Source organism: Amblyomma maculatum, chromosome 4 (assembly GCF_055883805.1).
Source record: "Amblyomma maculatum isolate TAMU_Amacu chromosome 4, ASM5588380v1, whole genome shotgun sequence".
Lineage (NCBI taxonomy): Eukaryota > Metazoa > Arthropoda > Arachnida > Ixodida > Ixodidae > Amblyomma > Amblyomma maculatum.
In genome coordinates, this window is record NC_139347.1 from 60,672,111 (window position 1) to 60,699,255 (window position 27,145).

The following is a 27,145-nucleotide window of genomic DNA, read 5'->3' on the forward strand; positions in this document are numbered from 1 at the left end:
CCCTACAGTCCACACCTTTTATAGCAGTTCTCTGAAGGCTAGCATCGGAAACAGAATAGGTAAATATCTTTCGACGGTTCCGAGTCAACTGCTTTTACTTTTCGCGTTTAACGCTGGATGCTTGAGGAGGAAATATACGGAGAATGATAGCGGTAGATATGACATGGTTTCGACGATGCTTTTGAAAGGAGCGGTTGTCGGTTTCGATGGGCTTTTGAAAGAGTGCCGGTTTTCAGTTTAGGGCTTGAGAGATTGCACTGCGACGGGGTTTTGTTGATGCAGGAGATGCTTTAATGAAAATTCTTGACGCACTGTTTTGTCATCATTCTATCAGCTTCACTACATCCACTCAGGGTAAAGGCCTTTCCCATATCCTTCCAATTAACGCGGCCCTTGCACGTGGGCTCTGATTTCGTGAGCGATTAGTGTGAATGACTGAGTTCGTTCGGATTACCGACAACCCTGCGCGCTGTCTCAGAGGTGAGGGTGCTCGACTACTGAGCCGGGGAATCTGGTTTCAAACCCGGCCACGACCGCCGTGTTTCGATGGAGGCAAACCGCAAGGTGGCCGTCGTAGACTGTGTGATGTCAGCGCACATTACAACTGCAGACAGCTGATCGAAATTATTCGGAGCCCGCCATATACGGTGTTCCTTTTATCCTGAGTTCTTTGGGACGTCTAAACCCATAAAGTATAAACATCACATCACTGACGAGTTATATTAACTTTAATATTTATCCTGCCGCGGGGGCTCAAATTTCCTGCCGTTCCGTGTGACTTGCTCCATGCTTGAAGGTGATGCTTTGTATCTGCCTGCAGCTTGTACTGACAACAAAGCTGGTGAAAGTTGGTGAAGACGATGGTATCCAAAGCACAGAGCGAGGGCCTGGCATCATGCAGCATGATCTGCTGGTATAAAGCACCGGGAAGCAGAGGTGACCAGTTCGCGCCACTTCAGGTTCGAGTCCCGCTCGACTACCGTAAGTATGGCACTCTCCTTTTGTTTTTGTTTTTCTCGTTAGTTGTTTATCTATACTCGGCTGCCGCCGGGTTTCCGCTAGAACAAAAGTTATAATACTAAATTATTTCCTACGGCATGCTTACGAACAACTGAGGGGTCTGAGGGTTTTGACACAAAGCAGAATTAAATGTAACAGAATGGTACGAAGCCACATAGAACGCAGCAGGAAAAATGACATGTGAGAAGAAAACGTCATAAGGACCAAATTTAAATACAAGTACTGAGTACCAGAGTACGGAAAAATCAAGTCAAGGCGCAGAAGAACACTACAGACGAAGGGTGAACTATGTAATGTAGTCCTAGCAAGAGAAAAAAAGAAACACAATATGCAGAACATTGGTATTACGAATTGCGCGTTAAGGGCTACAATAGGGAAAACAAACAGTGAACGCAGAAAAAAAAATCAGCTCGAAAGAAAGAAAGCAGGCTAATGAACTTATCAGCTCTCCGCGAATCAAAGGCAAATACAAATATTGCCACATTCTTTCACTTTTTGGCAAAGTGCACGATCACATAGTTGCCCTTGAATGTTCAGTTTTCCTAACAATCTGCTTGCAGCAGATTTATGAAGGCGATTAGAATAGCATGTGAACGACAGCTTATTCTACTGTTGGTAGGGGCTTTTATAAATGAAATATGCACAGGGATATTGGATTGACATTATGAAAACAAGAATTCACTATTGTCTTCGTAATCAATCTAAAATGCTCTGGACTGAAGGGTAACGAAAGCTTACTATTGCATGGTTCTGGCCTAACTGGTGTGACCCGGATGAAAGATAGAGCTAATGTACGGAAATTTGAGTTGTTAGAAAGTAGCACGAATGTCAAAATAAGAGGGTTATGAAGTCGCCTGAACATTGCAAGTATTTTAAAAGCCGTGGATTCAAAGGAATCCTAGCCATGCGATGTCAGTAATAATCCGGTAGTTCAACAACGTCTCTACATTGAATATTCATGTGCCCCTCTTGCTGTTGTCCGCAAGGTAATTATGCTCACCCGGTCTCTGAGTTAGGCGTCTACCAGTCTGACCTATATAAAATTTACCATCAAAGGCACCTTGTACACAACGCCTTATGTGCATTTTACAAACGGATTTTGATGCTTGACCGTACAAACATCCTTTCTGCGGTTTTATTAAGTGCTTTGTTTACGTATAGCACACTCCGCTTACTTGGGGCAGAGAACAAAACATTAATATTCACACGGTTAACATTTTTTCTAAGATTGTGCGAAAGCCTATGTTTGTAATGAATTGCTGCGTATTTCATTTCTGTCTTTTGTCTTTTCCGGCTCTTGTTGTGATTTAGTTTCCCTTTTGCTCCTTTCGGCAAGTCCTTCCGCTACTGAAACGAGCATGTGAAGTAGGCAACCAGCATCTTTTTTGACTGCAAGAAGACGCTTTCTTCAACAGCACGCGAACATTACTTTTTTATACAATTGACAAAACCTAAACGAGCTACGTTACGTTTAACGAGTTTAGAGTGCGCGGAACTGAAAGGTAAAGGCATTTTCCCATCTCTGGGATGATAAATTAAGCAAGTATGATCTTCTAAAAAAGTTACCATGATGTCTAGAAAGCGTATAGAAAGTATAGAAAGTCTAGAATACTTCTAGAAAGTACGACAAGGGGAGGTAAACAGTGCGAAAAACGATCTAAAACGCCTCCGATGGTCTCAACGAGGGTGATTACAGATCTGTCTAAAAATATTAATAAATCGTCGACAAACCAAAAAACATTTAACACCCCTAAAACTTTCAGGCAGGAAAATATCCTTCTGCCGCATTCAGATAAATAATGATCACTTAAAATGGGAGCAACCCGGGACCCTATACACATTCCTTGTTTCTACAAAAACAAGTTAGCGCCCCCACCTAACCAAAGTAGATTTAAGATAAGTAATTAAACGTTCTAGAAAGCCCCCAACACTCACACTCACTGAAATCTGAAAAGCAATTAACTGATTTTCAGAATTCATTGGGTGTGAGTGTTGGAATGAGCGGCGATGTGGGCTAGCTAGCATTCCCTTGAAGAAAAAATTTAAAATAAAAGTATGACCGCAATTTAGCGAGGTTTGGCCAATTGCGAATAACGTGTTCTAGTACTTTAGTTTCGGTTTCGGGTCGCACATGCTCATTAACACGTCGTAATCTACTCCATTAGTTGAGAGACCACTCGAGTTATATATAAAGCCCCGCTTTAAACAAGCCGTTCGAGAGTGCCTGCATGACCTAGGCGTATCGTGTTAGAAATAAGGGGTACCCTGTGAGTTATATTCCCATCTCAGAAGTGCAGCCCTAATGAAATCGGTGAATGAAGCTCTAGTGCGAGCAAACTAAAAGCTCAGCCACCAGATACAAGAATCAAGCAATGGCCCAGCAGCTCAAAAACCTCTTCGGCTACTTCTCAGAGCTCAAGCTTCCATTCATTAATATCAAGGCCCGAGAGAAAAGGCGACTTGAAGAGCGAGTGTGCCTGAAAAACAAAATACTTTAAACTGTACACGTTTACACGTTAGTGTGAAATTCTTTATCCGCAGATATCGCGAATTGAATATACCTCTGCAGCTATTGCTAATTATTGCGTCCTATAGAAAGGTAACCGCCCTTCGAGTTATTTTTCTTTTTTTACGAACAGCGATGATTTAAATGCACTGAGCTGGACGAACAATATCTTCGAGTAATCTGATCAGAACTATAGACCAAAAATTTCACTTAGTAGGCTGAGTACGAACACAAACCGGCGTTTTGTTAAGTTTAAGCAAAGGTCGAGTTTCGCATAAGACGAGGTTACAAGGTTAGCAGCCAAATTTTGTCTCGTTTGCGGTAGTAAATGTAGATCTGAGACACTCGCATGCATCGATGCTATCAAATTTGGATCATATTTCAAGCAAGCAGAACGCAGAGTAAAGTTACGATCGTATTTTAGAAAGAAAGCACTACTAGAAAGACTATACAGTATAGTCCGGATATATCGAAACCGGACATGTAGAATTACGTCTAATTACGGCCCAGACGAAGATAAAGTCACTTGTCGAAACGTTGGCTCGACCTGCAAACTGAGGCGTACCCCCTTCACCCTTGTTCAGTGCTCCTTCATAAAGTGTAAACCATCATTCTTCCTCTCGTTCTACCTGGATTCTTATATTAAAAACGCAGACTATTATCTTGAGAACCCTGTGTACAAGTATAGGAAAGTGGAGCTCTATACGGACCTGGCACTTCTGTGGCAGTTCGACATATCGAACTGCGCGCCGCGGCCCTGTGTGTGGCGCTTCTCCTAACGGGCTCTTTTCGATCATTTTCCGCTCGCAAAGACGTGCCGTCTGCGTGACCTTGCGCACCTGCTGACGACCCCACAGCGCACCGAAACCGCGTGACCAAGTGAACGCTGGGTGTGCTTCAGGGTGACCTTCGTTCTCTCGTTTTAAATTACAACGACAAATCACTGTGGTGCGCTGTAACCACCGAACTATATAAGGAGTATCTGCGGCCCTCGCATGACTTGCTTCACTGACGAAGGCGTTGTGGAAACGAACTCCACCTCAATTTTAACGAACAGTTATTTTATTCGTAGTTTAGTGGTAGCACCGTTAGATATGCCATGATAGTCAATGGTTATTAAGCACTGTTTGCAGCGCGGCTTCGATACAGTCACCGAAAACTTAACAAGGCCTGCACCACCTTTCAAAGCAGCGAACGTCACGAGGCAATAAAAGGGCTAGAGTCTGAGCGTATAGGTATAAGGAAATTGACGAGGGTACAAGTCCACTTGTCGAAACGTTGGCTGGACTTGCGAACTGAGGTGAACTTCCCTTGTTCAGTGCTCTTTCATACTGTGCAGACACTTCTTTCTCTCGTTCTAACCAGGGGCCACTGCGTGGCTCGACTCAGATGCGCGCTCACAGATTCATTTGCTTACACGTCATTGTCCATCCGTTGCTGTGTGGAGGTTTGCTGGGTTGCGCTGACCACGTCAAGATCTCGATGTAGTGGTTAGGCCCTAGCAACGCGCTTCGAGCGAAGAGCTGCCTGGGCATCGGTATGCATTCGGCACGTCTCTGCACTCCGCATGCTTTGCCGTCGACAAAGCGTTCGTACACGCTACACAAGATTCATGCAAGCGTTATCACTGCTTCATAATCTTAGCAAGCGGTTGCGTGCTTCCTCGAGATAACGTCCTGTTTTCGCGATTTCCCGCTGCTCGTTTTGCGTGCACATAAACGAGTAATTAAATGCAGCATATTTGGTTCGCAAACCGGATTGAACTGGACAGCACGCGAGCTGTTAAGAGGTTTAATATTTTGGTATAGTGCAGGCGATTATTGCGCGAATTTGCGCGTGAGTACGTAAAGGTTCGGGCATAAGTAAACGGGGCAGGCTTTTTTGTTCAAATTACAATCCCACCTTCTGTATTGAAGATCAGGAAACATTTGTCCAAGTGAAAGCGCACGGGCGTCTACTACAAGAATGCACATACCATGACTCCCAGATTCAATCACACAACGAGTGGAAAATATTAGAAAGAGGTGGAGTGCTCCGTTTACTTTTGTCCGCACCGGTGCATGATCAACAGAAAGACGTGCCACAGTTCCTTGAGAACAGTGGAAAGAAATGCGCTATTGCCGTCGGCCTTAACGTTAAAGAACCCTTGGTGGTAGAAATTTCCGGAGTCCTCCACTACGGCATCTCTCATAGCATGAGTCGCTTCGGGACGTTAAACCCCAAAATACCAAACCTATGGGACAGCGTTGGCTTTTGGGGTTGAACGTCCCAAAGCGACTCAAGCTATGAGAGACGCTGTAGTGGAAGGCTCCGGAAATTTCGACCACCTGGGGTTCTTTACCGTGCACTCACATCGCACAACCGAAAAGCTGTCTCCGTGGCCGTTCGATTCCGCATCCTTGAGCACAGAAGCCGAGCACCCTAATCACTGCACTACCGCGGCGGGGATCATGGAGCGGATAGTTTGACCTCTTTCTTTGGGTTCCAAACAAGCGATTATTTGAAAGAAAACAAGCAGTGGAGAAGGGGGGGGAGGAGTAAACAACTATGAATTCTGGAAACATGATCTAGCAATGCACAATATTCGTCCACTCCAACCAGCTCATTGGTTACATATGGTTGAGTGCTGCACGCCCCGTTGCTTGGACATAACCATGTTGAGCGAGAAGCCCAGCCGCTCGAGCGCACTGAATTGTTGGCCGGATAGTTCAGTTGTCGTGGGCAGTCATCAAATACAACGGTAAAAGCAGCTGGAGATACTACTGTAAGCTCCTGCAGGGCCCGTATTCAGAGTTTGCGTCGTTACCGAAGTGTCGCTATCTCATGCGACCTCGAGCCATCTGATTGGTCGAAACGTCGGAACCGGGTGTTGCCACTCCCTGGAAGAGGTGGCTGGAAGAGGTGGCAACATCATGTTCCGGCGTTTCTACCAATCAGGTGACTCGAAGCCACGTGAGATAGCGAAACTTTGATAAAGACGCAAACTCGGAATACGGGCCCAGGATACATTCAGTTGTCGATGACAATGCACCTATAAAACGAAACCATGGGATTACAACGCTAGCATGTAACATTGAATTAGTGATTACAATGTAAGCGGAAGATTTCCGAGAAGGGATAAGTCGTCCCGAGTGGAATGGTTCGAAACAAGACTGTAATCACAGCCACTTTTTTTCGAGTTCTGTTTTCTTTCATCCATTTAACTTACTCCGCGGCTCGTTTTCTGCTTAGCTGGAAAAACAACAAAATACATCATGCGCGGAATTTTCAGCGAGAAGGAACGTAAGATGGAACCAGTAGAACGTTTTCTACTACATTTTTTTTTCTTCCTTCATGTGACGGCAATGCGACGAGTGAAAATCGGACATGGCTTTTCACACAGCACCAATAACAGATACATATCGCCCACTACTGCGTCGGACCTCTTTCGATGGTGTCTCGCGGAGGCCACTACAGGTGGCGAAGAATGATATGAAGTTGCGCCAAACAGCTCTCGTGACACGCGCACGGATAACAGCGGCAGCCGCTGGAGTCCCGGAATAGAGATCGCACCCAAACATCCCCCTGCCTTACCTCTCAATAAATGTTTTCAGTCAGCCAGTCAGTCTATAGTCTGATCAAGCTCAGTAAGCTGCAGTCGTCTCGATTACTATATATCATTCAAGGAAATGCAGTCGCAGTTATATTCATTGCCGTAACATTGTACGAAACAAAGAGGTTACAGAAAGCTGTTCTACATCTCATTGAAGTTTGTCTTATAAGTAGCTAAGCTAACGCAGCCTGCGAGTGAATATCGGTGAAAATACTTTTTAAAAGTGTGAGCCAGACGATGAATCAATCAATCAATCAATCAATCAATCAATCAATCAATCAATCAATCAATCAATCAATCAATCAATCAATCAATCAATCAATTAATTAATTTTTATTTCAAACACAACAAAACCAACACAAGGAACATTGCAACAGGCATCTGGATCCCTAGCTCACAGGCTGGTTGGGATCCATGCACATAATGTTCAAAAAAAAATTATTTAGTAGAAGGACTGCGCCTTGTCGTTAATGGCGAATCAGATAGAAAAACAAACCGTGTTTTACTGATTTGTGAACCATGTCGCTGTTCATCCTTAGCTCCGCTGCGTTCATCTGCGAGTTTCGCATTATTCTGCATTATTCCTGCACCTAGCACCGCATCAAATTCACAGATGGCATTATTTACTCGTGCGCCGCATGCATATTGCTTCATCTCGCGCTGTGCAGTACAAACATTATGGTCTTGATCAACTTCCAACTGCAAAACACTCTCAACATTGTTGTCTTCATGAAGTACTATCTCCGCTGCTTCTTCATTTAACCTAAAATACGCCATACACACAAGCCACCTCGCAAAAGGCAGAGACCGCAACCGGGCCAGGCGGACTGCCGGCATCATCGAACAACAAGACGCCAGACTAGCCCGTTGCCGAGATGCTTACCAAGCGCGGAAGCGAATCAAACGTCGAAGCGTCAGTAGCAACTGGGTGCGGCCGATGGCTGACACTCGTGAAATTTGGTTCGAGGATAGTTAAGCCTCTACAATTTTTCTCAGCCGTTGCTCCTGGAGTAGCGCGCAGAAATGAACATATAAGCCGCATTCCTTGCCTAATATACAACATATTGCCCAAATGGTCGCTGTAAATGCAAATTGCATTACTGTTCACGGCATATACTCTGCAGTGTCCGTTCAGTAGCTTCTTTACTAAAGAGTTGTTGATTTCTTTTGTTCGCGAGTCTCGAGGCCAGGCAAGAAATAATGCAGGAAATGAATACAGCTGATTTCCACCCCAGGTGTCCTAGCACGGAACTCCCTTTTCGGCGTCGCGACCAGCTGACGAGAGAAACTGCCGAGGCCCTGAAACAGACCGTCAAAAACCGTACGACGTGCACAAGCCAAACACTAGCCTCGCTGCACGGTGATGAGTATGCTTACAAAATCAAGTTGTCCATGCAGGCATTAGTGTTCCTAGTCATTTTACGTCATTGCTTTATACGACTGTTCGTTCTTTTCATTATTTTCTCCATCGCCCATGTAGTCTGAGTTCGCTCCGATTAACTTAGAAGTGAGAAAGCAGTGCAGTCATGGGCTTATCTGCTCTTTTTCAGTGCGCGATATTCCTCCTGGAGATATTTTCAGGATGAGAAGCCAAATAGCTCACCAGTCATTTTGTTGTGCTTACCGTTTTTTTTTTTGTTCAAAGAAAAAAAATAAGCCTTTCTATCCCAACCTGAGCCACAAGGCATGGCAAAAGGCCGATACAGAATCAGGAACGGGTCAAATAACAATAGAAGGGCGTTTTAGTATGATTATGCCACCTGGATAGCAATGGTACAAAACGCCAACATTATTTTACGACAACCCATTTCTGCATTGTATACTACACTCAGTTGCCCACAAACATCTGACTGGTGCATTGTTTTGTAACAGTTCTTTGTATGAAAGTAGGTCCGAAGTTTGAATCTGTTTAAAAATTGAGCAAGTGACGATGTGGCCGAAAACATGAGAATCAGAACTCTCTTTCTCCCCCCCCCCCCCCCCCCCTCTCTCTCTCTCTCTCTCTCTCTCTCTGTCACACACACACACACACACACACACACACACACACACACACACACACACACACACACACACACACACACACACACACACACACACACACACACACACACACACACACACACACACACACACACACACACACACACACACACACACACACACACACACACACACACACACACACAGCGCGCGCGCATGTGTGCTCGCGTCCTTGGGTTTTCGGCCGCGCTATCACTTGCTAGCATGCATGACCAACTAGTCCAAATACTTATGCGGCTTAAAGGGAATGCTTCTATTTTTTCGCTGCTAAGCGAAGAGCCTTGATGTTAAAAGGGATGCAGGAAAACTGTCTGCAGTTTTCTTTATCTGGATAGTAAGTATAGTAGGGTCGTCGTGGTATAGAGGTTGGAGCATATGGTCTGACAAAACTTATGTAACAAGACTCCTAAGTCATTTATTTCATCGCAATAAGAGTGGTACTGTATGGAGATGAATATAATAATATCCCTCTACACTGTTCTTGTAAAAATGCAAAGCTGTCCATGAGAATGCGTCTGTTCTGTATAGTCGGTCGATTAGCTACGTGTAACTATGGAAAACACATGCTGAAATATTCACTGCCGGTATTTTAAACGAGATTTTCACAGAGAAAAATATTGGCACAACCAAAATATCGCTAAATCAATTGTGTACTGCTTGAATCATAATTTAGTATCTTTTTCTCACCTGTGTCGTTCTTATTTTTTATTTGCCCTGGAGGGTGATGTAGTTTAGCCAACATGTGTGTTGATATGTGTATTGCCTTCATCGCACGCTGGTGTGCTGCTTTGCGTGCGAGGGGGTCAAAGATCCTCAAGTTGTTTTTGCAGCTGTTTACCTGGTCTCCTAGCAAATAATACTTTTTGTTGCGAAAGAAATTTCAATTTCAACCAGCACATCGCCGCTGCCGAGGCGCGCTTCGAATAACGGTGCACCCAAGTCTCCGATTGCGCAGCCAGCCAGCGTCATCGTTACGCAGATACCCGCGAGTGCTGACCCCCGAGCGGCGTTGTCGGCCAAAGGCAGCAGATAAGCGGCGCCTTATAGCGGGGGTCGCGCCGGTCCGGATGTGCTCGCTCGACCAGCCTGACGCTCGCTCTTTGGCGCGCTGACACAGGGCCACGGGTTTACAGGGCGCGGACAGCGGCACCAGCACGGTCGCTGTCGCAGTCAGCAACGAACGTTGCCGCCGGGCTAATAATAAGGCGATGGGTTTAACGCCCCGTACAAGCTCTCGGCGTATGACGAGGAAAAGAAAAATGAAAAGACCAAAAACATGTGGCGTCAGCGAGTGCACTGTGGTGTGAGTCGTTCAGGGTGGATATTTCTCGCACTCTTCGAGAAGCTTATGCCGAAGTTGTGCTTCACTCTTGTTTTTTTTTTTTTTTATTTTTCTTTTTTTTTTAGTTCTGATCATGGAGGAATAATTAAGCAATACGACCGTTTCGGGGACGGAAAAGCTCATAACCGAGTTTTCGAATCAAAACAAAATTCCCTTTAGACAAAACTCCTTCCGACTGCTCTCAATTCGGAGCGCTTGACATCCCCGCCACTTTACTTCACTCGAAACATTCGCGCATTAATATATTAATAACACAGAACATCTTTTCAGGCATCGATTCGAAAGTCAGCAAGGCGCCCGTGTGCTGTGCGATGTCAGTGCACGTTAAAGAACCCCAGGTGGTCGAAATTTCCGGAGTCCTTCACTACGGCGTCTCTCATAGCCTGAGTCACTTTGGGACGTTAAACCCCACAAACCAAACCAATCGAAAGTCAGCTGTATAGTATACGACGAAGTAGGAAATACAGAGGTCTGGGCTACAAACCTGTTCGTATTTCCCAATCGATCACTGGTCATCACTCCAAAGCGCCTGATACTGCCAAGAGGTCAAGAGGTCAATGGCATCCCGAACGACAGTCAACTATATTGCAAATATACGTCGGTAACTGATGCGTCTGGGCAACGCTCTATTCACAAGTGAGGCGGTGAGCAGCCAGCACCACCTCTTGTTTCTGCATCACCGATAAATTCGATGAAGGACCCTGCACAACTCCTTCTTCAGGGGTCAGTGAGCTTGGGAAGATGCAGAAGGTGGCACGCGAGAATACGCGGTGCCACTTCACACACCGCCCGTCGAGCGGAGCATCTGTAGCTCGTTCTGGGCAGCTGTGGATATAAGCGCAATGTCTGGCGTCACCGTTCAGGACAAGTAGATTCTTCAAAATGTGGTTGTGACAGACGATGCTTTTGCGCGCAACATCGCATGCAAAATTTTGAAGGTTTACTAATGTTGGGACAAATTGTCAGGTAATATCAAATGGGATAGAAACAAAAAAAAACAAACAAACAGAAAACAAGCGTTTCAGAGTTTTATCCTCCACAGGACCGAAGAAAAACATCTCACTTTACCCCATTGCTTGCACTCTGACTTCACTAGAGCTCCCACTGTCCGGTCAATAGAAAGCTGGCTAGGGCACTTATGTCTAACGGCAGCCTATGTTACCTCATAGGCTAGCATGTCAATTCGGTAGTTTTACTGCGAAATCCGAGCTCCCAATGCAGTTCTGTGAAGCAGCACTTTGACGTTCCTATTTGTTAATCTTACTAGAGCTGATAATACCTAACATACCTCAGAATTCGTTACCACGGTTTCAAGAAGAATGAAGCAGGTGTGGTGGCACAGGCGCGTTTCTTTTAGTGCGTTAATTTGCTTTGCATAATGACATCGAAATATTGTAAGCAGAAACTCGCAGAAAAATAAGATAAGCGCTGTTGTCTTTATCCCGGGCCCTTTTTGCAAGAGAACTTCGAGGCTCTGAGGCAGTTTTCTAGCACAGCGGATACCCGGGGCTAGGAATCCCCGTTTTTAGCTTCCAAACAGACAAATCACGGACGGAGTCCTTTTCGGTCTAGGCTTGAGCTCGAATCAAGCGACATGCAAGTTTTGGAATACTATTCGGAATACTATCTTTCGGCGACCAGTAGGAAAAATAGTGAATTTCACCACACAATAGGCCCAGAAGCTATTCTTAATAAGGGCAAAAGTTGGAAAGAGTTGTCGTAAGTGTCCATATGATGCTACTTTAGACGCCAATGAAAGGTGTCATTAACACGCCTACATATTAAGTACATCCATGAAAAACATAAAAGGGAACAACGTTAAGGCATTCATTTACTCATTACTTCATAGTTATGTCTGCAATCGCATTTTTTTTCTAACTGATTTTCATTTCGGGGCACAGTATCCACAAGTCATTCTCAAATTTCGTGGAGAAATAATAACAAATTTCGAAATTTTGTGCGAACAGGTAGTTCCTTGCAATAATGTTCACGATCGCACTTACTAACGAGGAAGGCATTGTGAAATGTTGCTCTTGCTGTTGTATTTGTTATTGTTGAGTATGCAGAATATGAATGAAAACCATGTTATTCCTCAACTTATTGCACTGCTGCAACGTATATTTCCTGAAGTTGACGTTAAGCATATAAAACCGAGCTATGAATATGCGGGTCTCTAACAATTTAGGAGAAATAGTAAGAAACCGTAAGGAGCTGTTTACTGCCATTTTCATTTTAAATAATCTTGTATAAGTAATAAGCTTAATTATTGACATTTATAATGAAAGTTGTAGGCTAGAAGTCTGAGAATAGACGCTAAAATGTCGAAAATAGCGGAGCAAATTATGCTTTCTTTTTTTCTTTTCAAGGTTTAACGTCCCAATGCGACTCGGGGCTATCAGGGACACCGCACTGGAGTGCTCCAAAAATTTCGACCCCGAGCAGTTCTTTGCTGTGCACTGGCATCGCGTATAGTTCACGATCGAGTGGCTCGCTTTTTTTAAGGCGGCCGCCGTTTACTGGATTGAGTTAACCAGCGTCCTTGAGTTCTGCGTTATAACATTCTAACCACTGAGCCACTGCAGCGAGAGACAATGTTAATCCTGAAAACGATTTTATTCTTTTTTATTACTGCACCTTTGAGCGAAAAAATAAAAAAAAATATAGAAGAATCACGTGTAGCAAAACAGCATTTTCCTTTCCGGGCTACTTTACTATGCTGACTTTATCTACAGTGTTCTCTTTAAATGCGTTTAAATAAACAAATAGAGGCGCAATTTAGAAGGAGTACTTTAAAGCAGGATGCACCACAAGAGCAGCGTCTTGCGCGCAATAGGTGCAAACCATGACATTTGGATGTATTTACTCTTCAATGCGCAAAACAAACAAACTGAAAAGTGCAGAGAAAGAAAACAAAAGGAAGGTCAGCTTTTAAATCAGCGCGCGATCTGAACCTATTTGGTCGAAATACAATGATGAAACAAAGGCCATCGTTCCATGATTCAACCCCTGCGTAAAAACTGAATGGTGGTTGCCAGATAACTGCACAGCAGCTGTGGCGTAAGCTACTTAAAACCGCTGCGCGTGCCGTTGACGTTGGCAAGCGTCCATATAGTCCGGCTCACCAGGCCGAGAACTCGTAAACAAACCATTCATTTGCAACTTGCTTTGTTGGAAAGGGGTGCTTTGCATGCTGCTCTGACACATAGGACCTAACGGGCACGCTATCTCCGGTCGCAGCACCTCTGGAGAGTGTATAGAGTAATTTGCATACGCATTGCCTCGTGCCACGATAAGTCGCGTGACGAAAATCAACGCCTTCCGACTCGCCGCAGTGCTTCACAAAACTGAACTGCACGCGGCGTGCTAAAACAAGCTCAGGGTTAAAAGCTGCCTTAATAAAACCAGGTTCGCATAAAAAAGCGACAGAAGGCACTGTCTCGTCGTTTTTGCTAATGCATTTCGGTACGTCGTTGTGTTACCGCAAGCTAATGCGACGGAGTCATCATAAGTTACGTTATGTCAATATGGGAAAACAATTCATTACACCGATCATTAACACTTCTCGTGAGGTACACGTGTAAATGCGGTTCACTTATACAAAGCAGACAAACGAGCTAGCTCTTTGTATACGCACAGAAGAGTCAGCTCGCCTCTGTCCGAATATGATTACCCTCTATTAATTCTGGCGTCGCGTCGACACTCATGGAGCGAGATTATGGAGGGAACGGCATAAAATGCATATGAATTCTTCGACGTTAGCTGGTTTGTTTTCAGAACGAACCCAAAGAATTCTGGCATTCGGTGTCAACACGGCTAATGGGTATTGATCGCATTCAGCGCGACGTGTTTTGACAGCTGATTTGATTGGATTAATGGATATTGTCATATAAGATAGAAAAATATGCACACCTAGGCTATCGAGTATGGTGTAGCGGAAGGTCCTTATACATGTGTCAGATCACGAAATTTTTTCTCGTCCTGTGAATGATGGTACGGCGAACCGAGCCCGCCACTTCGGGTTCAAAAGTTGAAGGCCGTAGCCGCTGCCAACTGTGCGGGTATTTGTCGGCCGCCAGCTAATCTAGATAATTTAGGTCATTTACTGCGCTTAGCTGCGGTTCCCTCAAATGGTCCAATTTCGTCATCGTGGACAGAACTGTTGAGTCTACAAAGGTAAAGAAAAAAAACCTGAGAGTAAAAAAGAAAGAAAGACAAAGTTTCGCATTCATTAACTGACTAACTAGGCCAGTTTCCCGGTTAACATCACTTGCAAATTAAGTTCTAACCGCGTCTCACTCGCAAGATACTGTTGATGTCAACGTAACTATCGTAGGCAAAACTTGGGAGGGTTACACAGCAGAATACTCCCGACGGGTGGAATATCGCTTTTTTTGGGGGGACAACTGAAAGCAGAAATAAAAATGAATAAAAAATAATCTTCCAAGAGCATGCTGCAGGACGCAAATGACGTCTTAAAATGTAGGTGCAAAGCAAACAAATTAGCTAAGTAGAGTGAAATTTGCTGAGCTTCTAGCCAATGTTGTGCTCCTTACCTTAACAGCGCCGGCGCCAAGACAACCCAACGCCGACCACATCGTTGGGTACCTGGAGCTACGCGCCTAACGGCGTCTTGTGACAGCCAGCCGATCCGTACTGCGAGTTTTAGGAGCGAAATCCGGAAGAGTTGATGCCGTGGATACATTACGCACTCCGGTGATTCTCATAAGTGAAGCCCCGAGGCATAACTGATCAAAGCTAGCCGGGACGTGACGCGTCGGCATTTGAATGTGCACGACTCGGGCTGGACTTGCGCCCGTTTGCCCTGCTCGTGTCTGTATCGTTTTTTTTTTCTCCTCCAAATATGCCTGCCTACAGCACAGAGAAAATACGCGGATAGACTGGGAAGTGCAAAAGTAACAAAAAGAGGTAGAAAGAAATGAATGAAAGGACAGAAAACAACAAAAAAAAAATGTGTCACATCCGGTTTGCAAAAAAGAAAGGGGTGATCGAACTTGCTTGCGAGTCATAGGCTACGAAGCGAGGAGATCGTAGGCAATAAACAAAAACTTATTCGGAGGATACGTTTCTCGCCATTCTTTTTTCCTTTTTTTACGTCACATTCCGACCCCGGTTCGGGTCAACGGTTCCGTCATTGCCGATTGGTATCTTCATGGGGCGGCGCAGCGCGCACATTGTCGAAGTGTTCCACCACGTCAGCTTTGTGCAGCGCATTCAGAAAGAGAAGAAATGCAGGAGCAAAAGAAAAAAGAAAGTTTTGTTAAGGTTTGGAGAACGTGTGTTTAAAAATGAAGAATTTACGAAACGGCTTCCCTTTGTCCTTCCTATATTATTTAGCTTTTCCCCTCGATGACATGTATTTGAGATAACAAGGGCCTACGAAGCGAAAGGACACAGCTAAGGCGAATTCGCTCGCTGTTTTCCGACGACGACCTACTCGGTAATCGGACAGTGCAATCACCTCTGCCGAACAAGGGGGGGAGGCGACAAGAGCAACAGCTGTGCTTGGCTGCCAATTCAGCTGGGAGAACGTGGCGCGTTAGGAAAACCGGCATGCGTACAACGCAGGGTGCGTATGAGGCAGAGTTCATTCAGAGACTGTACGGTGTGACCGCAAATGCGACGTTGCAAATATCGCTAAAACAAGTATTTCGCTGAAAAAGGAAACGGAGGGATATTTTTGTTGCAGTAGAAATTGATCACACCACGGCTTCTTCTGGCTGCGTACGGATATTTTAACGGCTGCAAATGAGGCATTCATCGTTGAGAAAACTGGATTTAAAAATCTAAACTTTCGTTTCTCGTCGCTCGATTCAAACCTGCTACGTCAAGACCATGAGTCCGTAATCATCACCTCGAGGTTAATGACAGTGTTGTCTATAGCGGCCGGTATCCGCGTTGAAAAAATGTTGCGACAGTATAGCAGGTTTCTAGCAAAAACTAGCATACGAAGCTTACTTGTCTATTATATTAAATCTACATTTTCCTTAAAGGTAGGAGCTTTTTCACTAGAATGCGGTAATTCGCTTATAAATACATACATACTTTAAATTCTTCTCAAAGTATTGTAAAATATTACGGAGGCTTTACATCGAACAAACAAATCTCAACTTCCGGAAATTCCATTTACTCCTCTGGCAATGTAGATATATAAAAGAGAATTTTAGATTTACATAAAAAAAAAAATGTACGTATCCAGTAGAACAGATTGTTGCGCTATTTGGTACACTGCGTGAGGATAAGATAAACCAGCCATAAATACACACACAGGGGAAAAAAAAAAAAAAAAAGCACAGGAGCAGGCAGGAAAGAGGCTGGTCCAGTCTCTTTCCTGTCTGATTGTGTGTTTTTTCCTGTGTGCGTCATTTCGGCTGGCTCATTCTATCCTCAAGAATATGTACTATATGGAATTAAATTCAGCAAACCGGGATATATTCTGAACGCCTAACAAAATGACCAAACTGTAAGTCAAAGAAACGTGCAATCTATCAGTAGGTAGTATTCACAATATCAGTTCATCAGACGCTGCACAATGTAGCTGAAAGCCAGCTGGAATCGTACTTTCCTGAAAACAACCGCCCTGCCGCCCCGCCCCCTCCCCCCTCCTCGCCCCCCTTCCCTTCTTGCGCCCCAGGCAAAAGCCGGAAGTTCACCTTAGGCGACTACAAACACGTGTGTTTAACCAGCCGTCTAAGTCACACGCCAGGCGCCGAGCATCTTACAGTTAACAATGCCACTTCCTCAGAGAGACCAAAGACCGGTATCGTATTGTGCGGGCCTGCCAAGGAATTTTCAAATGAGGCGCGGCTCTTTTCAGCGCGTACCGCAGTAATCAGGAATTGCTCCCAGAGAAAGCACGGGTTTTAGCGACAGCCATTGCAGTTTCCCGACTATGGGACCCCACTCACGTTAATCTTTTTTCCGAAGGGTCAGTTAAACGTTTTCACCGCAACCTAGCCAGGAGGATCAAATTCCGCAGTTACTTTTCTTCTTATATAAGCATGTGGTCTATTTCGTTCCGCTGACGCATTAAAATCTGCTTTGTGAGCTTTGTTCGCTAGTGTGGCCTCAACAATATTGTGAAAATTTGGTCTTCTTTTGCCAGTGTCAACAGTATCTAATGGCATGTGTAAAATATGCATTACTATACTTCGCGAGGCAGGATGAGCTTATCTGAACTTGAAGAAAGCCGAAGCCTGAATTTCCCTGAAACAAGCCTTCAACAACTTCCTTTTGCGTTAGCTTCGCCTCTGCAAGCAGGATTGATAGGTACAAAGACTTGCCAATGGTGGCAGAACTTTCATAAAGTGAAATCTCCACACAGGAACTTGTGAAGTTTATCTGAACAACAGGTTCGGCATGCTCAAGCTGCGGCCTGAGTGTAGGGTGCCTTTACAAATGTACCAGTTAGCGCGATATCTACAGAATGAAGGGTATACGTGAGAGGGTAAGTTAAATATTGGCTATAGAGAATGTTTTGCAGTTTATCTTTGCCTTTTGCAGGTTTCCATGTGTTTTACCAGAGTTCGAACATATTCTTCATCGAACCCAACAAAGTTTATAATTATACAAATGACCTAATTTGTCACCTCTACTTTCTTTCTTTTTTTTTTTATAGTTCAACAATTATTCCAGTTTTAAAATCATTTGCTGAAGCTCGCCCTTAAGCGTTTTTCTCGGGTAATACTTGTCAATATATGCACCGTGTAAAGAGCACCACTAATAGTCATAGGCTAGACCTACAAAACGTAAGTACGTTTTTATTTAGTTTTGTTTTGGTCAATAGCAAATTAGAAAATACCAATTCAATACAATTACCTATTACGAGAGGACTAGTAATTACGAAGCAAAGGAGATAGCTAAGAGGGGCTGTAAAAAATAGCAACTGCATCTTGTGGCGATTATTGGAGGCTGGAGATGAAAAGGCAGCAGAACGCTCGAACGGCGCAAACGAAGAAGCGAACCAAACGCAGATGATGTTATGCAGCATTACAAACGCGTGACATTGAATGGGATTCGGTGGGGTACGGCCCGGTGACAATGCGAATCAACAATGCTTTATTTAGAACCCTGCGTTCCGGGGAGAGTGTACATCGGGGATCGGACACCGAAGCGGTGGCAGGACACACGACACCCCAGAACGGCGAGCGGCCTAGACACATCAAGATCTCGTGTAATGCAACGCCAGGCATTCAAGATGTCGGTTTGCAGACACTGGCCGGAGAACAGAACAGGTGTAGCATTAGGAGGACGTTAATCTGGCGTTTACCATGCTTTATACAACTATAGCGACCAACTGATATTAAGAAGACAAAACAGATATGGCAGTAACGGATTTGAGGGCATAAAAAATAGCACGCATATCAGTAAATTCAACATGAGACGCGGTTTTCGCACATAGCGTTGTACACGATAGAGGATAGATGGCATGCACTGAGATTGGCAGGAAATGATGTGGAAGGGATCAAGTCGATAACTACGAAGACGTGACAAGCGATCTCCCGCAGTATACCTGAAGAATCTCTCTGGAATCGCTGCCCCCGCACAGGGCCCTTGAAACGAACTTTCGCCTTTCGTTATCGACAGGTAATTCGTCCCCGTCTACTTTGCGACTCCGTCATCACAGGACTGCGCCGCTGGCATTGCAAGTTCGCGTCAGAAATCTTTATCAGCGGGTGCTTTGATAAGAACGGATAAGAAGCCTTAGTCGAATAGGTCGTTTCTGGGGAAAACTGCCGACTCTAAAAGCCGAAGATAATACTGATGAAACGTCGAAATTGTCTTCAGGACAAGACACGATAGCGCGCGTGCTCGATGTGCATAGGAAATCGCGCATAAGTCAGTTCTGAAGAAATCACGTGTTAATTTAAGTCACGTATATTCACGTCAAAGGCACGTCGGTCTTCAGTAGTACAAGTAGTAATCAACGCTTGCAAAGGCTACGAAATAACATTTGTGAAAGCGCTACCGCTCTCGAGAGTACGAAATATTGAAATGCAAATCGAAGACAGACGCGCGCAAAGTGTGACGCGACTGTAATCTTGCAAGAGAGCCACGAACGCGAAGAGAAGAAGCATCGTGTGATAACAGACTCATGCTGCATGATTAACTCGTACACTGCTGATGACGCTTATGGCTAAATGGCGGTTTAGCCGATTTCCAGATTGCCAAACATTTAAAGCTTGCCCGCACGACACCCGAATCGGTATCCACTTTTTTAAGTCACGCGTTTATTTTCCCAATATATGAAATAATCGAAAGTGATTTACGTAGTGCTACAAAAGCGGAATTCTCAACAAAGAAGGAACAAAGATTAGTTTTGCATGGCCAGCATTTACTGTGACGTTTGATAGGCGTAGATGAAAGTGGGTTAGAAGAGTTGGCAAGCCACGCTCATGTTTACCAGCTCCTTGGAACATGTAAACAAGTGCGAACTCAAATGAGCTGCTATTTTAGTCATAATAAAGACTAGTGTTGATGTGAATAGTAAACTCTAAAAGTCCCCTTTAGCGATCCATATGAATGATTTTGACATCTGCTGAATGATGACCTTGTGTCTTCTTGATGAGACCAAGGAAGTATGCAACGACTACAGCAAAGGTACGTAGCTTCAATAGTGTAGCGGTGTACAGGGCGACCATGCGCAGGGATTCCCTTGCAAGCTTGGCAAGCAGAACATCTGACTCAAGAATGTGACAATGGCCATGACATGCAGACTCTGAGAGCGTAAAAGGGTGCTTCGCACATAATAAAATTGCCCTGCAATTCAATATCCGCATCCCGAAAAACGCGCGGTGTTGCCTTGCGTTGCCTTATCATAACATTTGCTCCAAGCTTTACACCACAAAATCACTGGTACAGAAGGTAGGGTTGTTGGGTGTCTGCGTGGTGACCTGTCTAGTTTGTGGGAGGCTAGTTAAGTTTGGTCAGTAAGACTAAAATAAAAGCGCTCCATGTTGTGCAAAAGAATCGAAGAAGCTTTACCAGACTCCGCGGCCCGTGTGTTTAGGAGCTGGAGTGAATAGTTAAAATGGCTGCTATATATGCATATTTTGCACCACTTCCGGCATCGAAGGGAAAATCCGTGGGTTTTTTCCCAGACGCGGGACGAACCGCTTCGCTCGTGATGTAATCCGATCGAACAGCGCTGCGCCAATGCTAACATCACTTCCGGGTTAGGGGCGAAAAAAAAAAAAGTTCCGTTCAACGTCGCCGGCGGAGCCGCGAACCCAAACAAACCCCGTATGACGCACTACTGGCCGCTCTTGGTTCTTTGCTTTATTTCGTTTGATGGCGCAGCAACGCGGGCACCGGCGAGGATTCCGCCGGCGCGCTTTGCCGCACAACATGCGCAGTTATGCGCTGGAAACAAGCGCGGCCGATTTCCCGCTCCACTTGTGCAGCCCGTCGTTTCAGAACACGCCGGATATATCCGAAAGTGCAACCGGCATTGCTCGTGGTCCCGGGGACTAGGGTGCAGTGCGCCCCGGGTCCCTAACCCCGGGTTCTATGTCGCCAGGCTCCCACTGGCGACGCAAGAGGGGAAATTGAACACACACACAGACACGCTACGGGGGCGAGGCTCACCGCTTTTCGCGACGGAGCAGCAGTCCGACGCCGTCGCCGCTACGCAGTAGGCCCGGCGGCGCGTCCGACCGGTACCCGTGTAGGGGTCGGGGGGAGGCGGTGGCCCGGACCGGAGAGAGTAGCCCCGCTGCGGCGCTCCGGCCGCACACCGGAGTAGCCGGGCGCCGGTTTTCGCCGCGTAAACACCCCTAGCGTTGGGAGCGCGTGAGAGCGGTTGCGGAAGTTGGGAGCCCACGGAGCGCCCGGTGCGCGACGCCGGGTTCCCTGTACAGCGGCTGTTGACCCCCGACGCCAGCGCCATCCACCGCCTCCACCCCCACTTCCACCGCTCTTCCTACTCTGCTCTCTCTCTGCGCTTTTTTGCCTCGCGCGCCGCCGCCGCCGTCTGGGAGATGGTCCGTCTGCACTTTGGGGCCGCCTGATCAATAGAAGACGGCTGCCGCCGCCACTGCCATCGTGGGCCGTTGCTCGCGAACGCGGCGCGGCTCATTTGAGTGGCCGTCGGAACCGTTTCCCGAGCTGCGGGATCGCGGAGGCGCAGCGACCCGGAGAAAGCATCCGCCACGCGCCCACTATGTGACAACGCACACACCGATCAACGCCCGAGAGACATTCGTCTCCCACTCGTGAGAGGACGCCGGGACACGCGTGCGGTGGCGGCAGTGGCTCCGTAGCCGCGCCTTTACGGTAGTGTCGCCGGCTGCAGCGAGGAAGGAACAGATGCTGCGGCGGCGAGCAGACGACGCGCGAAGGGTTGTGTTGATAGTGCACGCCTGGTGGTGCCATCTAGATACTTCAGTGCGAACTGCAGAAGGAGAGGATGAAAAAGAGAGCTTGAGGAGAGCATACTAAACCAGGCCTAGATTTTCCGCATAGACTGGACGCCGCTATCAGCGCTATGGAGATGTACTTTATCGGCTGCTGCGTGAGAAGCGCCTGGCGGTTGAGTGATGAGCCTTTCAACGTAGCCTTCGGTGAGAGTTTCAGCCTTTCTGCTATCGTTTGTGGGGAGCACAGACATGGGAAATTCGCACTAGAACGGTATATGACTTTCAGCGATTGCTTATTACAGTTTCCGTCCGCCTAACCTTGTTTTGCTATGACAACAACCAAGTGGAGCGTTGATATACATGTCTATATTATATGAAAGACCATGAGTACCATGACCAAAGTCGAAGTGGAAGTTAAATAGGACTAATGAATACTAATTGAGCCTTCTCTCCCCCAAAATATTACAGCGCTAAGATTTAAATTGAGGGAAACTATCGGTTAAGCTAGACTTCATGGTAGTTTACGACTAATAATAGTTTTAATGCGGAAGCCCTTCTAGCTTACCACGAATGATTTCAGGAATTTCCGTTCGCCTAAGGCACCTTAATTATTGCCGCCCAACAAACAAGCCTCACTTTGGTGTACAGTGCTATACTATGACTTGCTATGTGAGACAAAGATGACAGTGAGTACAATGACGAAGGTCAGGTTCGAAGCTAATTTAAACTTGTGTGAAGGACACGTTATAAAATTAAGTCTAAACGTGCCTCAGCACACACATTACCGTAACTATGCCTTCTTAAGAACAATTTAGCATGTCAGGCTTAGTTAAAACACTGCGAACCAAGCAGGTCAGCTAATTAGTCCAAATTAGCACTAATTACACCTGTGAAAAGCCCACGTTAGGAAATGTTTACACATGCCTGAACATACGTTGCCGTAATTACGCCTTCTTAAGCCTAATTGAGCTTGTCAGGCTTAGTTAAGCCTGAAAAGCTAAGCCAAGGGGTCTAATAGAGCGTGTCAGGATTATCTTAGTCTAATAAACCTATTCAAGCCTAAATGTCTGTTAATTCATATTACAATAATATGATGCTATGGAGTGCTTTCCCCGGTGAGGTTTCACGTGTGTATTGAGAGATATACGGGCAAGCACCTGCTCACATGGTAGCTTGTTTAAGCACGATATGCTTTTAGCTCCCGCTTACGGCGACCTTGAAGGGACGTCAAAATAAAATCGAGGGCCAACATCTGGGCACCGATTCTATTTCATCTGGGCACTGAAACGTGAACATCCGGGCAACGAACGAGATTTCACGAGGTTCATTCATTCATTCATAAATCTTTATTCACAAGGATCACCTGATGCCTCGAGGGGAAGTGGGTGGGTTAGGTGAGGTCGAGGGGGCCAGAGGGAGTACGTAAAGGGGAGCCCGTCAGGCTTGTAAAGGAGAGTACGTCAGACGCTCGCCGGTACCCGTTCGACTCCAGTCGTCGGTCACTGCAGGAGCCACACGAACCACGGCTAGGAGTCCTGTACTAACAATGCGAATAAAGAGACGGTGTCCGTTAGATGTGTCCGTTAATTATTTTTCTATTGATTGTTTACTCCACGGCCGCTCAATGGGGCATTGAGCGGCCGTGGTTTACTCACTGCTTGGGCGTGACTTTCTCTGCTGTGAAATGCCGTCATATGCAGGGGCAGCCGCCCCGTCAAGCTGCTCTTCGAAGCAGCTTTTTAGCGGCTGCTCCTTTCCTTTCCGTGTAGTAAAGGAAAAATAAATTATTATTATTATTATTATTATTATTATTATTATTATTATTATTATTATTATTATTATTATTATTATTATTATTATTATTATTATTATTATTATTATGTCACATTCGAGTTTAATGGTTGGCTCGATGCGTAGCAGTACGAGATGAGTTCGCTTTCTCGGTGTTTAGCGCAATCCTAAAGGGTGGCGCCACGGTGCCACACACTCGCAGAACGACCTTGAACGCCGCCGGTGGCAGTAACTCAAAGAGCATTCGGGTATTTAGAATCGTCTGTCACTATTTTCTGTTACTCCTGCGGGGAGCACTTGAACGTGCTGCTTCTCTTACATTCTTGTCAGGCTAGCATCTCTTCGTGGCCGCGAACGCATCTTCACCGTTCTGCATTTCACTGCCATCATCATCAGAGCTGGTCAGACAGAGCAAAGGAGCCTGATCAAAGGAGCGGTGGTCAGCGTCTTGCGAAAAGCGATCGCTTTGCGAGTTACAGGCCACGGTAGAAGATTGCTCGCCCAGCGACAAAGCCATGGTACAAAACCACGAGAACGACTGAGTGCGCTGCGTTGTTGGAAGAAAAGCTCTTGGTGTGGTGTGCTGTGAACTCGCCCTGTTTCAAGATCGTGGCTTATATACAATCTACATGCCTTTAGCCATTTCAGGTTTACATTTACTGTCGATTATGGGAGGCACGACCATTTTGAGTGTGGCAAATAAATTTGCACGTATGGTATACTTTGGTGCGAGAATTTCAGTCAGTCATCTTCTGCATTGACATTTTGTTCTTAAATACAAAACAGCTAATTACTCTTGCATAATTGACCAACTCTGGCGTTTTAACCTTAAATACTTAACCGGTGACTGGATTTCAGTCAATCTCCACTGATGCGCTCGGCTTAAGATCTAGACGCTTGATTAAGATTAAAGCTACTAAAAATGTCCATTTTGTCTGTGCTCTGCTGGCAGAAGAACAATGGTCAGTCGCCGTAGGCAATGAGGTGATGAAGAAGGTGTACGAATGCCAGGGTCGCACTGAAAGTAATCATCGATAATTTTTTGCGCATGTCAAGCACCAAAGATTGTGATTTCGGAAGTGTATGGCGCCATCCCTCGTGTAACTCGTGTAATCACACAGATGCATTTGTAATCAACAGGTTACTTCATTTATTCACCACTACACTGAAAAAAAACGTCAGCTCGCGACCTCTGATGTCATCAACGTGCGTCACAAAATTTCTCGTCAAAGCGAAAATTTCCTCTGCGCAAATTTATGAAAGCATTCAAATTGCTGCTGGCGTCTCATGCATGAGTTCAAGCAGTGTTTAGAATTGGTCTGGCGTCAGTGAGATTGTTATAGGATTCTCTCGGCAGGGAATGTGGCGTAGTGAGCGAAAAATCACAAGTATGTCTCTGGTGTAGGCGGCATGCCCAGGTGGAGATTGTTGGGTTGGTTATTCAACTTCACGAGACCACATTACACGACCGAGTTGGCAGGAGCTGCACATATCATAGAATGTGCCCGAGTTGGCAGGGGCTGCACATACCATAGAAGGTACCAAAGTTGGCAGGGGTTGCACATACCATAGAATGTACCCGAGTTGGCAGGGGCTGCACATACCATAGAATGTACCCGAGCTGGCAGGGGCTGCACATACCATACAATGTACCCGAGCTGGCAGGGGCTGCACATACCATACAATGTACCCGAGTTGGCAGGGTCTGCACATACCATAGAATGTAGTACATGAGTTGACAGGGGCTGCACATACAATAGAATGTACCCGAGCTGGCAGGGGTTGCACATACAATATATAGAATGTACCCATGTTGGCAGGAGCTACCACCTCGGGTACATTCTGATATGAGAGGGTCAGATGGGAACCGAAATGCCGCAATCCTTGGATACCGCGGCAGAACGCTACCTATTGGCAACTCTGATGAACTACAGGAGGCGCTGTGAAGTCTGCCTACATTGGGTATAAGATGGCGCTGATATTGAGGTCCGCGCACAGCTTGTCGTTTGAGAAAGTGTTGCTGTTGCTTCTTTGTGGCGAAATTAATTTGTGGTATTTTATGAAGATCGAGTGTACACGTTTTACGATGACCATATTATTCTGGCATGCTCCAAGTGCACATGAAGCAATCAGGCCGAAGTTCCATCCTCAGAAATAGCGGCATAACATACGAACGTGTTTTCGAAATCTACCGCATAGAAAACGAAGGGTTCCTGCGTCGCCTTATTTCTGAGGAACTAAAACATGTTGGCTCTGTATTTACACACTACCACATGCAAAGAGTTGGCGATTTTATACATTATTCAGCGTGAAATTATAGACGTCGTGCTGATCATATGAGCTTCCGGCTGCCGCTCGTGTTGACCCTGTGATGATAGCAATCATCAGTAAGACCTTTTTCCGAGTCTGCGGTATATTTTCGTCTCCAAAGAGAAAATGAAGCTATTTTTGACGAGAAGGGGCATTGCGCTCATTTTAAGACAAATGAGGTTTGATGAGATCTTGCCTAGTGCATGACAGCGAGTTGATCGCACCGCTTTCTTTTCTCGGTGTCAGTTTCAGCGCGCAGGTTCTTTGGGTTTGCGCGTTACGCAGCTAACGCCGACTGACTTCAAAGGCTGTGTCGCGCACGTATGCGATTGCTTACCTCAAGAATGCGAGCGTGATCATACTGTCGAAAAGTGTGCGTGCGGTGTGGCCCCTCTCTTGTGTTATTTGTATCTTGACTATCGATACAGTAATATAATTCTGTAGCGAAAAGGCACAGTTGTGACAAGGCACGCACCCTAAAAAGCAAATAATTTGGACCATAAATGTGTTATGTGGCAACCCACCCGCAACACCCGCCGCTGGCCTTGTTTCAAGCTAGGAGAACGCACACCACTGGCGTTGAAAGGATAGCAAGAGAAAGTTTTTTTTTTTTTTATCAGCTTTTGAACTTGAAAATTTCTTGGTTACAATATCTGCTCTCTGTAGCTGCAAAACTTCACGATGAAAATATTTGGAAGAGAAAGAAAAAAGCATTTTGACAAAAAGAAAATGCTTCTGAACCTTTTCTGCGCTAATTAATAACTCATGCATTTGTATATGAAGAGCCCTATTCTCTTTTAGGAGGCAGGCATGTTTACTGGAATTCGGAGCAGTATATGATTGTTATTTTTAATTTGCTCTTATAAACACGTTTCTGAAAGGTTGCATATTTTTGGCAAGGGAAAAAACAAAGTTTTCTCCCATTTCATGAGTTAACACTTGTGTAAAATTATTTTATTTGTATGCAGTTTGCAGAGGCTTTATCGCCCCAACTTTATGTTTATGCAGTTTTTATGAACCACAGTGCTATTTCATTTCCTGCTAGCAGTTATTAAAGCTATGATTGTGTATTTTTTCATTGCAGCTGGAAATGCCTGCCGTCCATGCCAGCCTACTCTGCGTCCAAGGCATCAAGGTAAATAGTTTGTGCGGAAGGCTGTGGAAAG

The 27,145-nt window shown here is 45.5% G+C and overlaps 1 long non-coding RNA gene across 1 annotated transcript; it reads left to right on the forward strand.

The window, feature by feature from the left end:
- Positions 1-27,145, forward strand: LOC146191195 (uncharacterized). Its single transcript, XR_014706348.1, has 3 exons — positions 1-59; positions 821-981; positions 27,064-27,145. It is a non-coding gene; the product is annotated as an uncharacterized LOC146191195 (long non-coding RNA).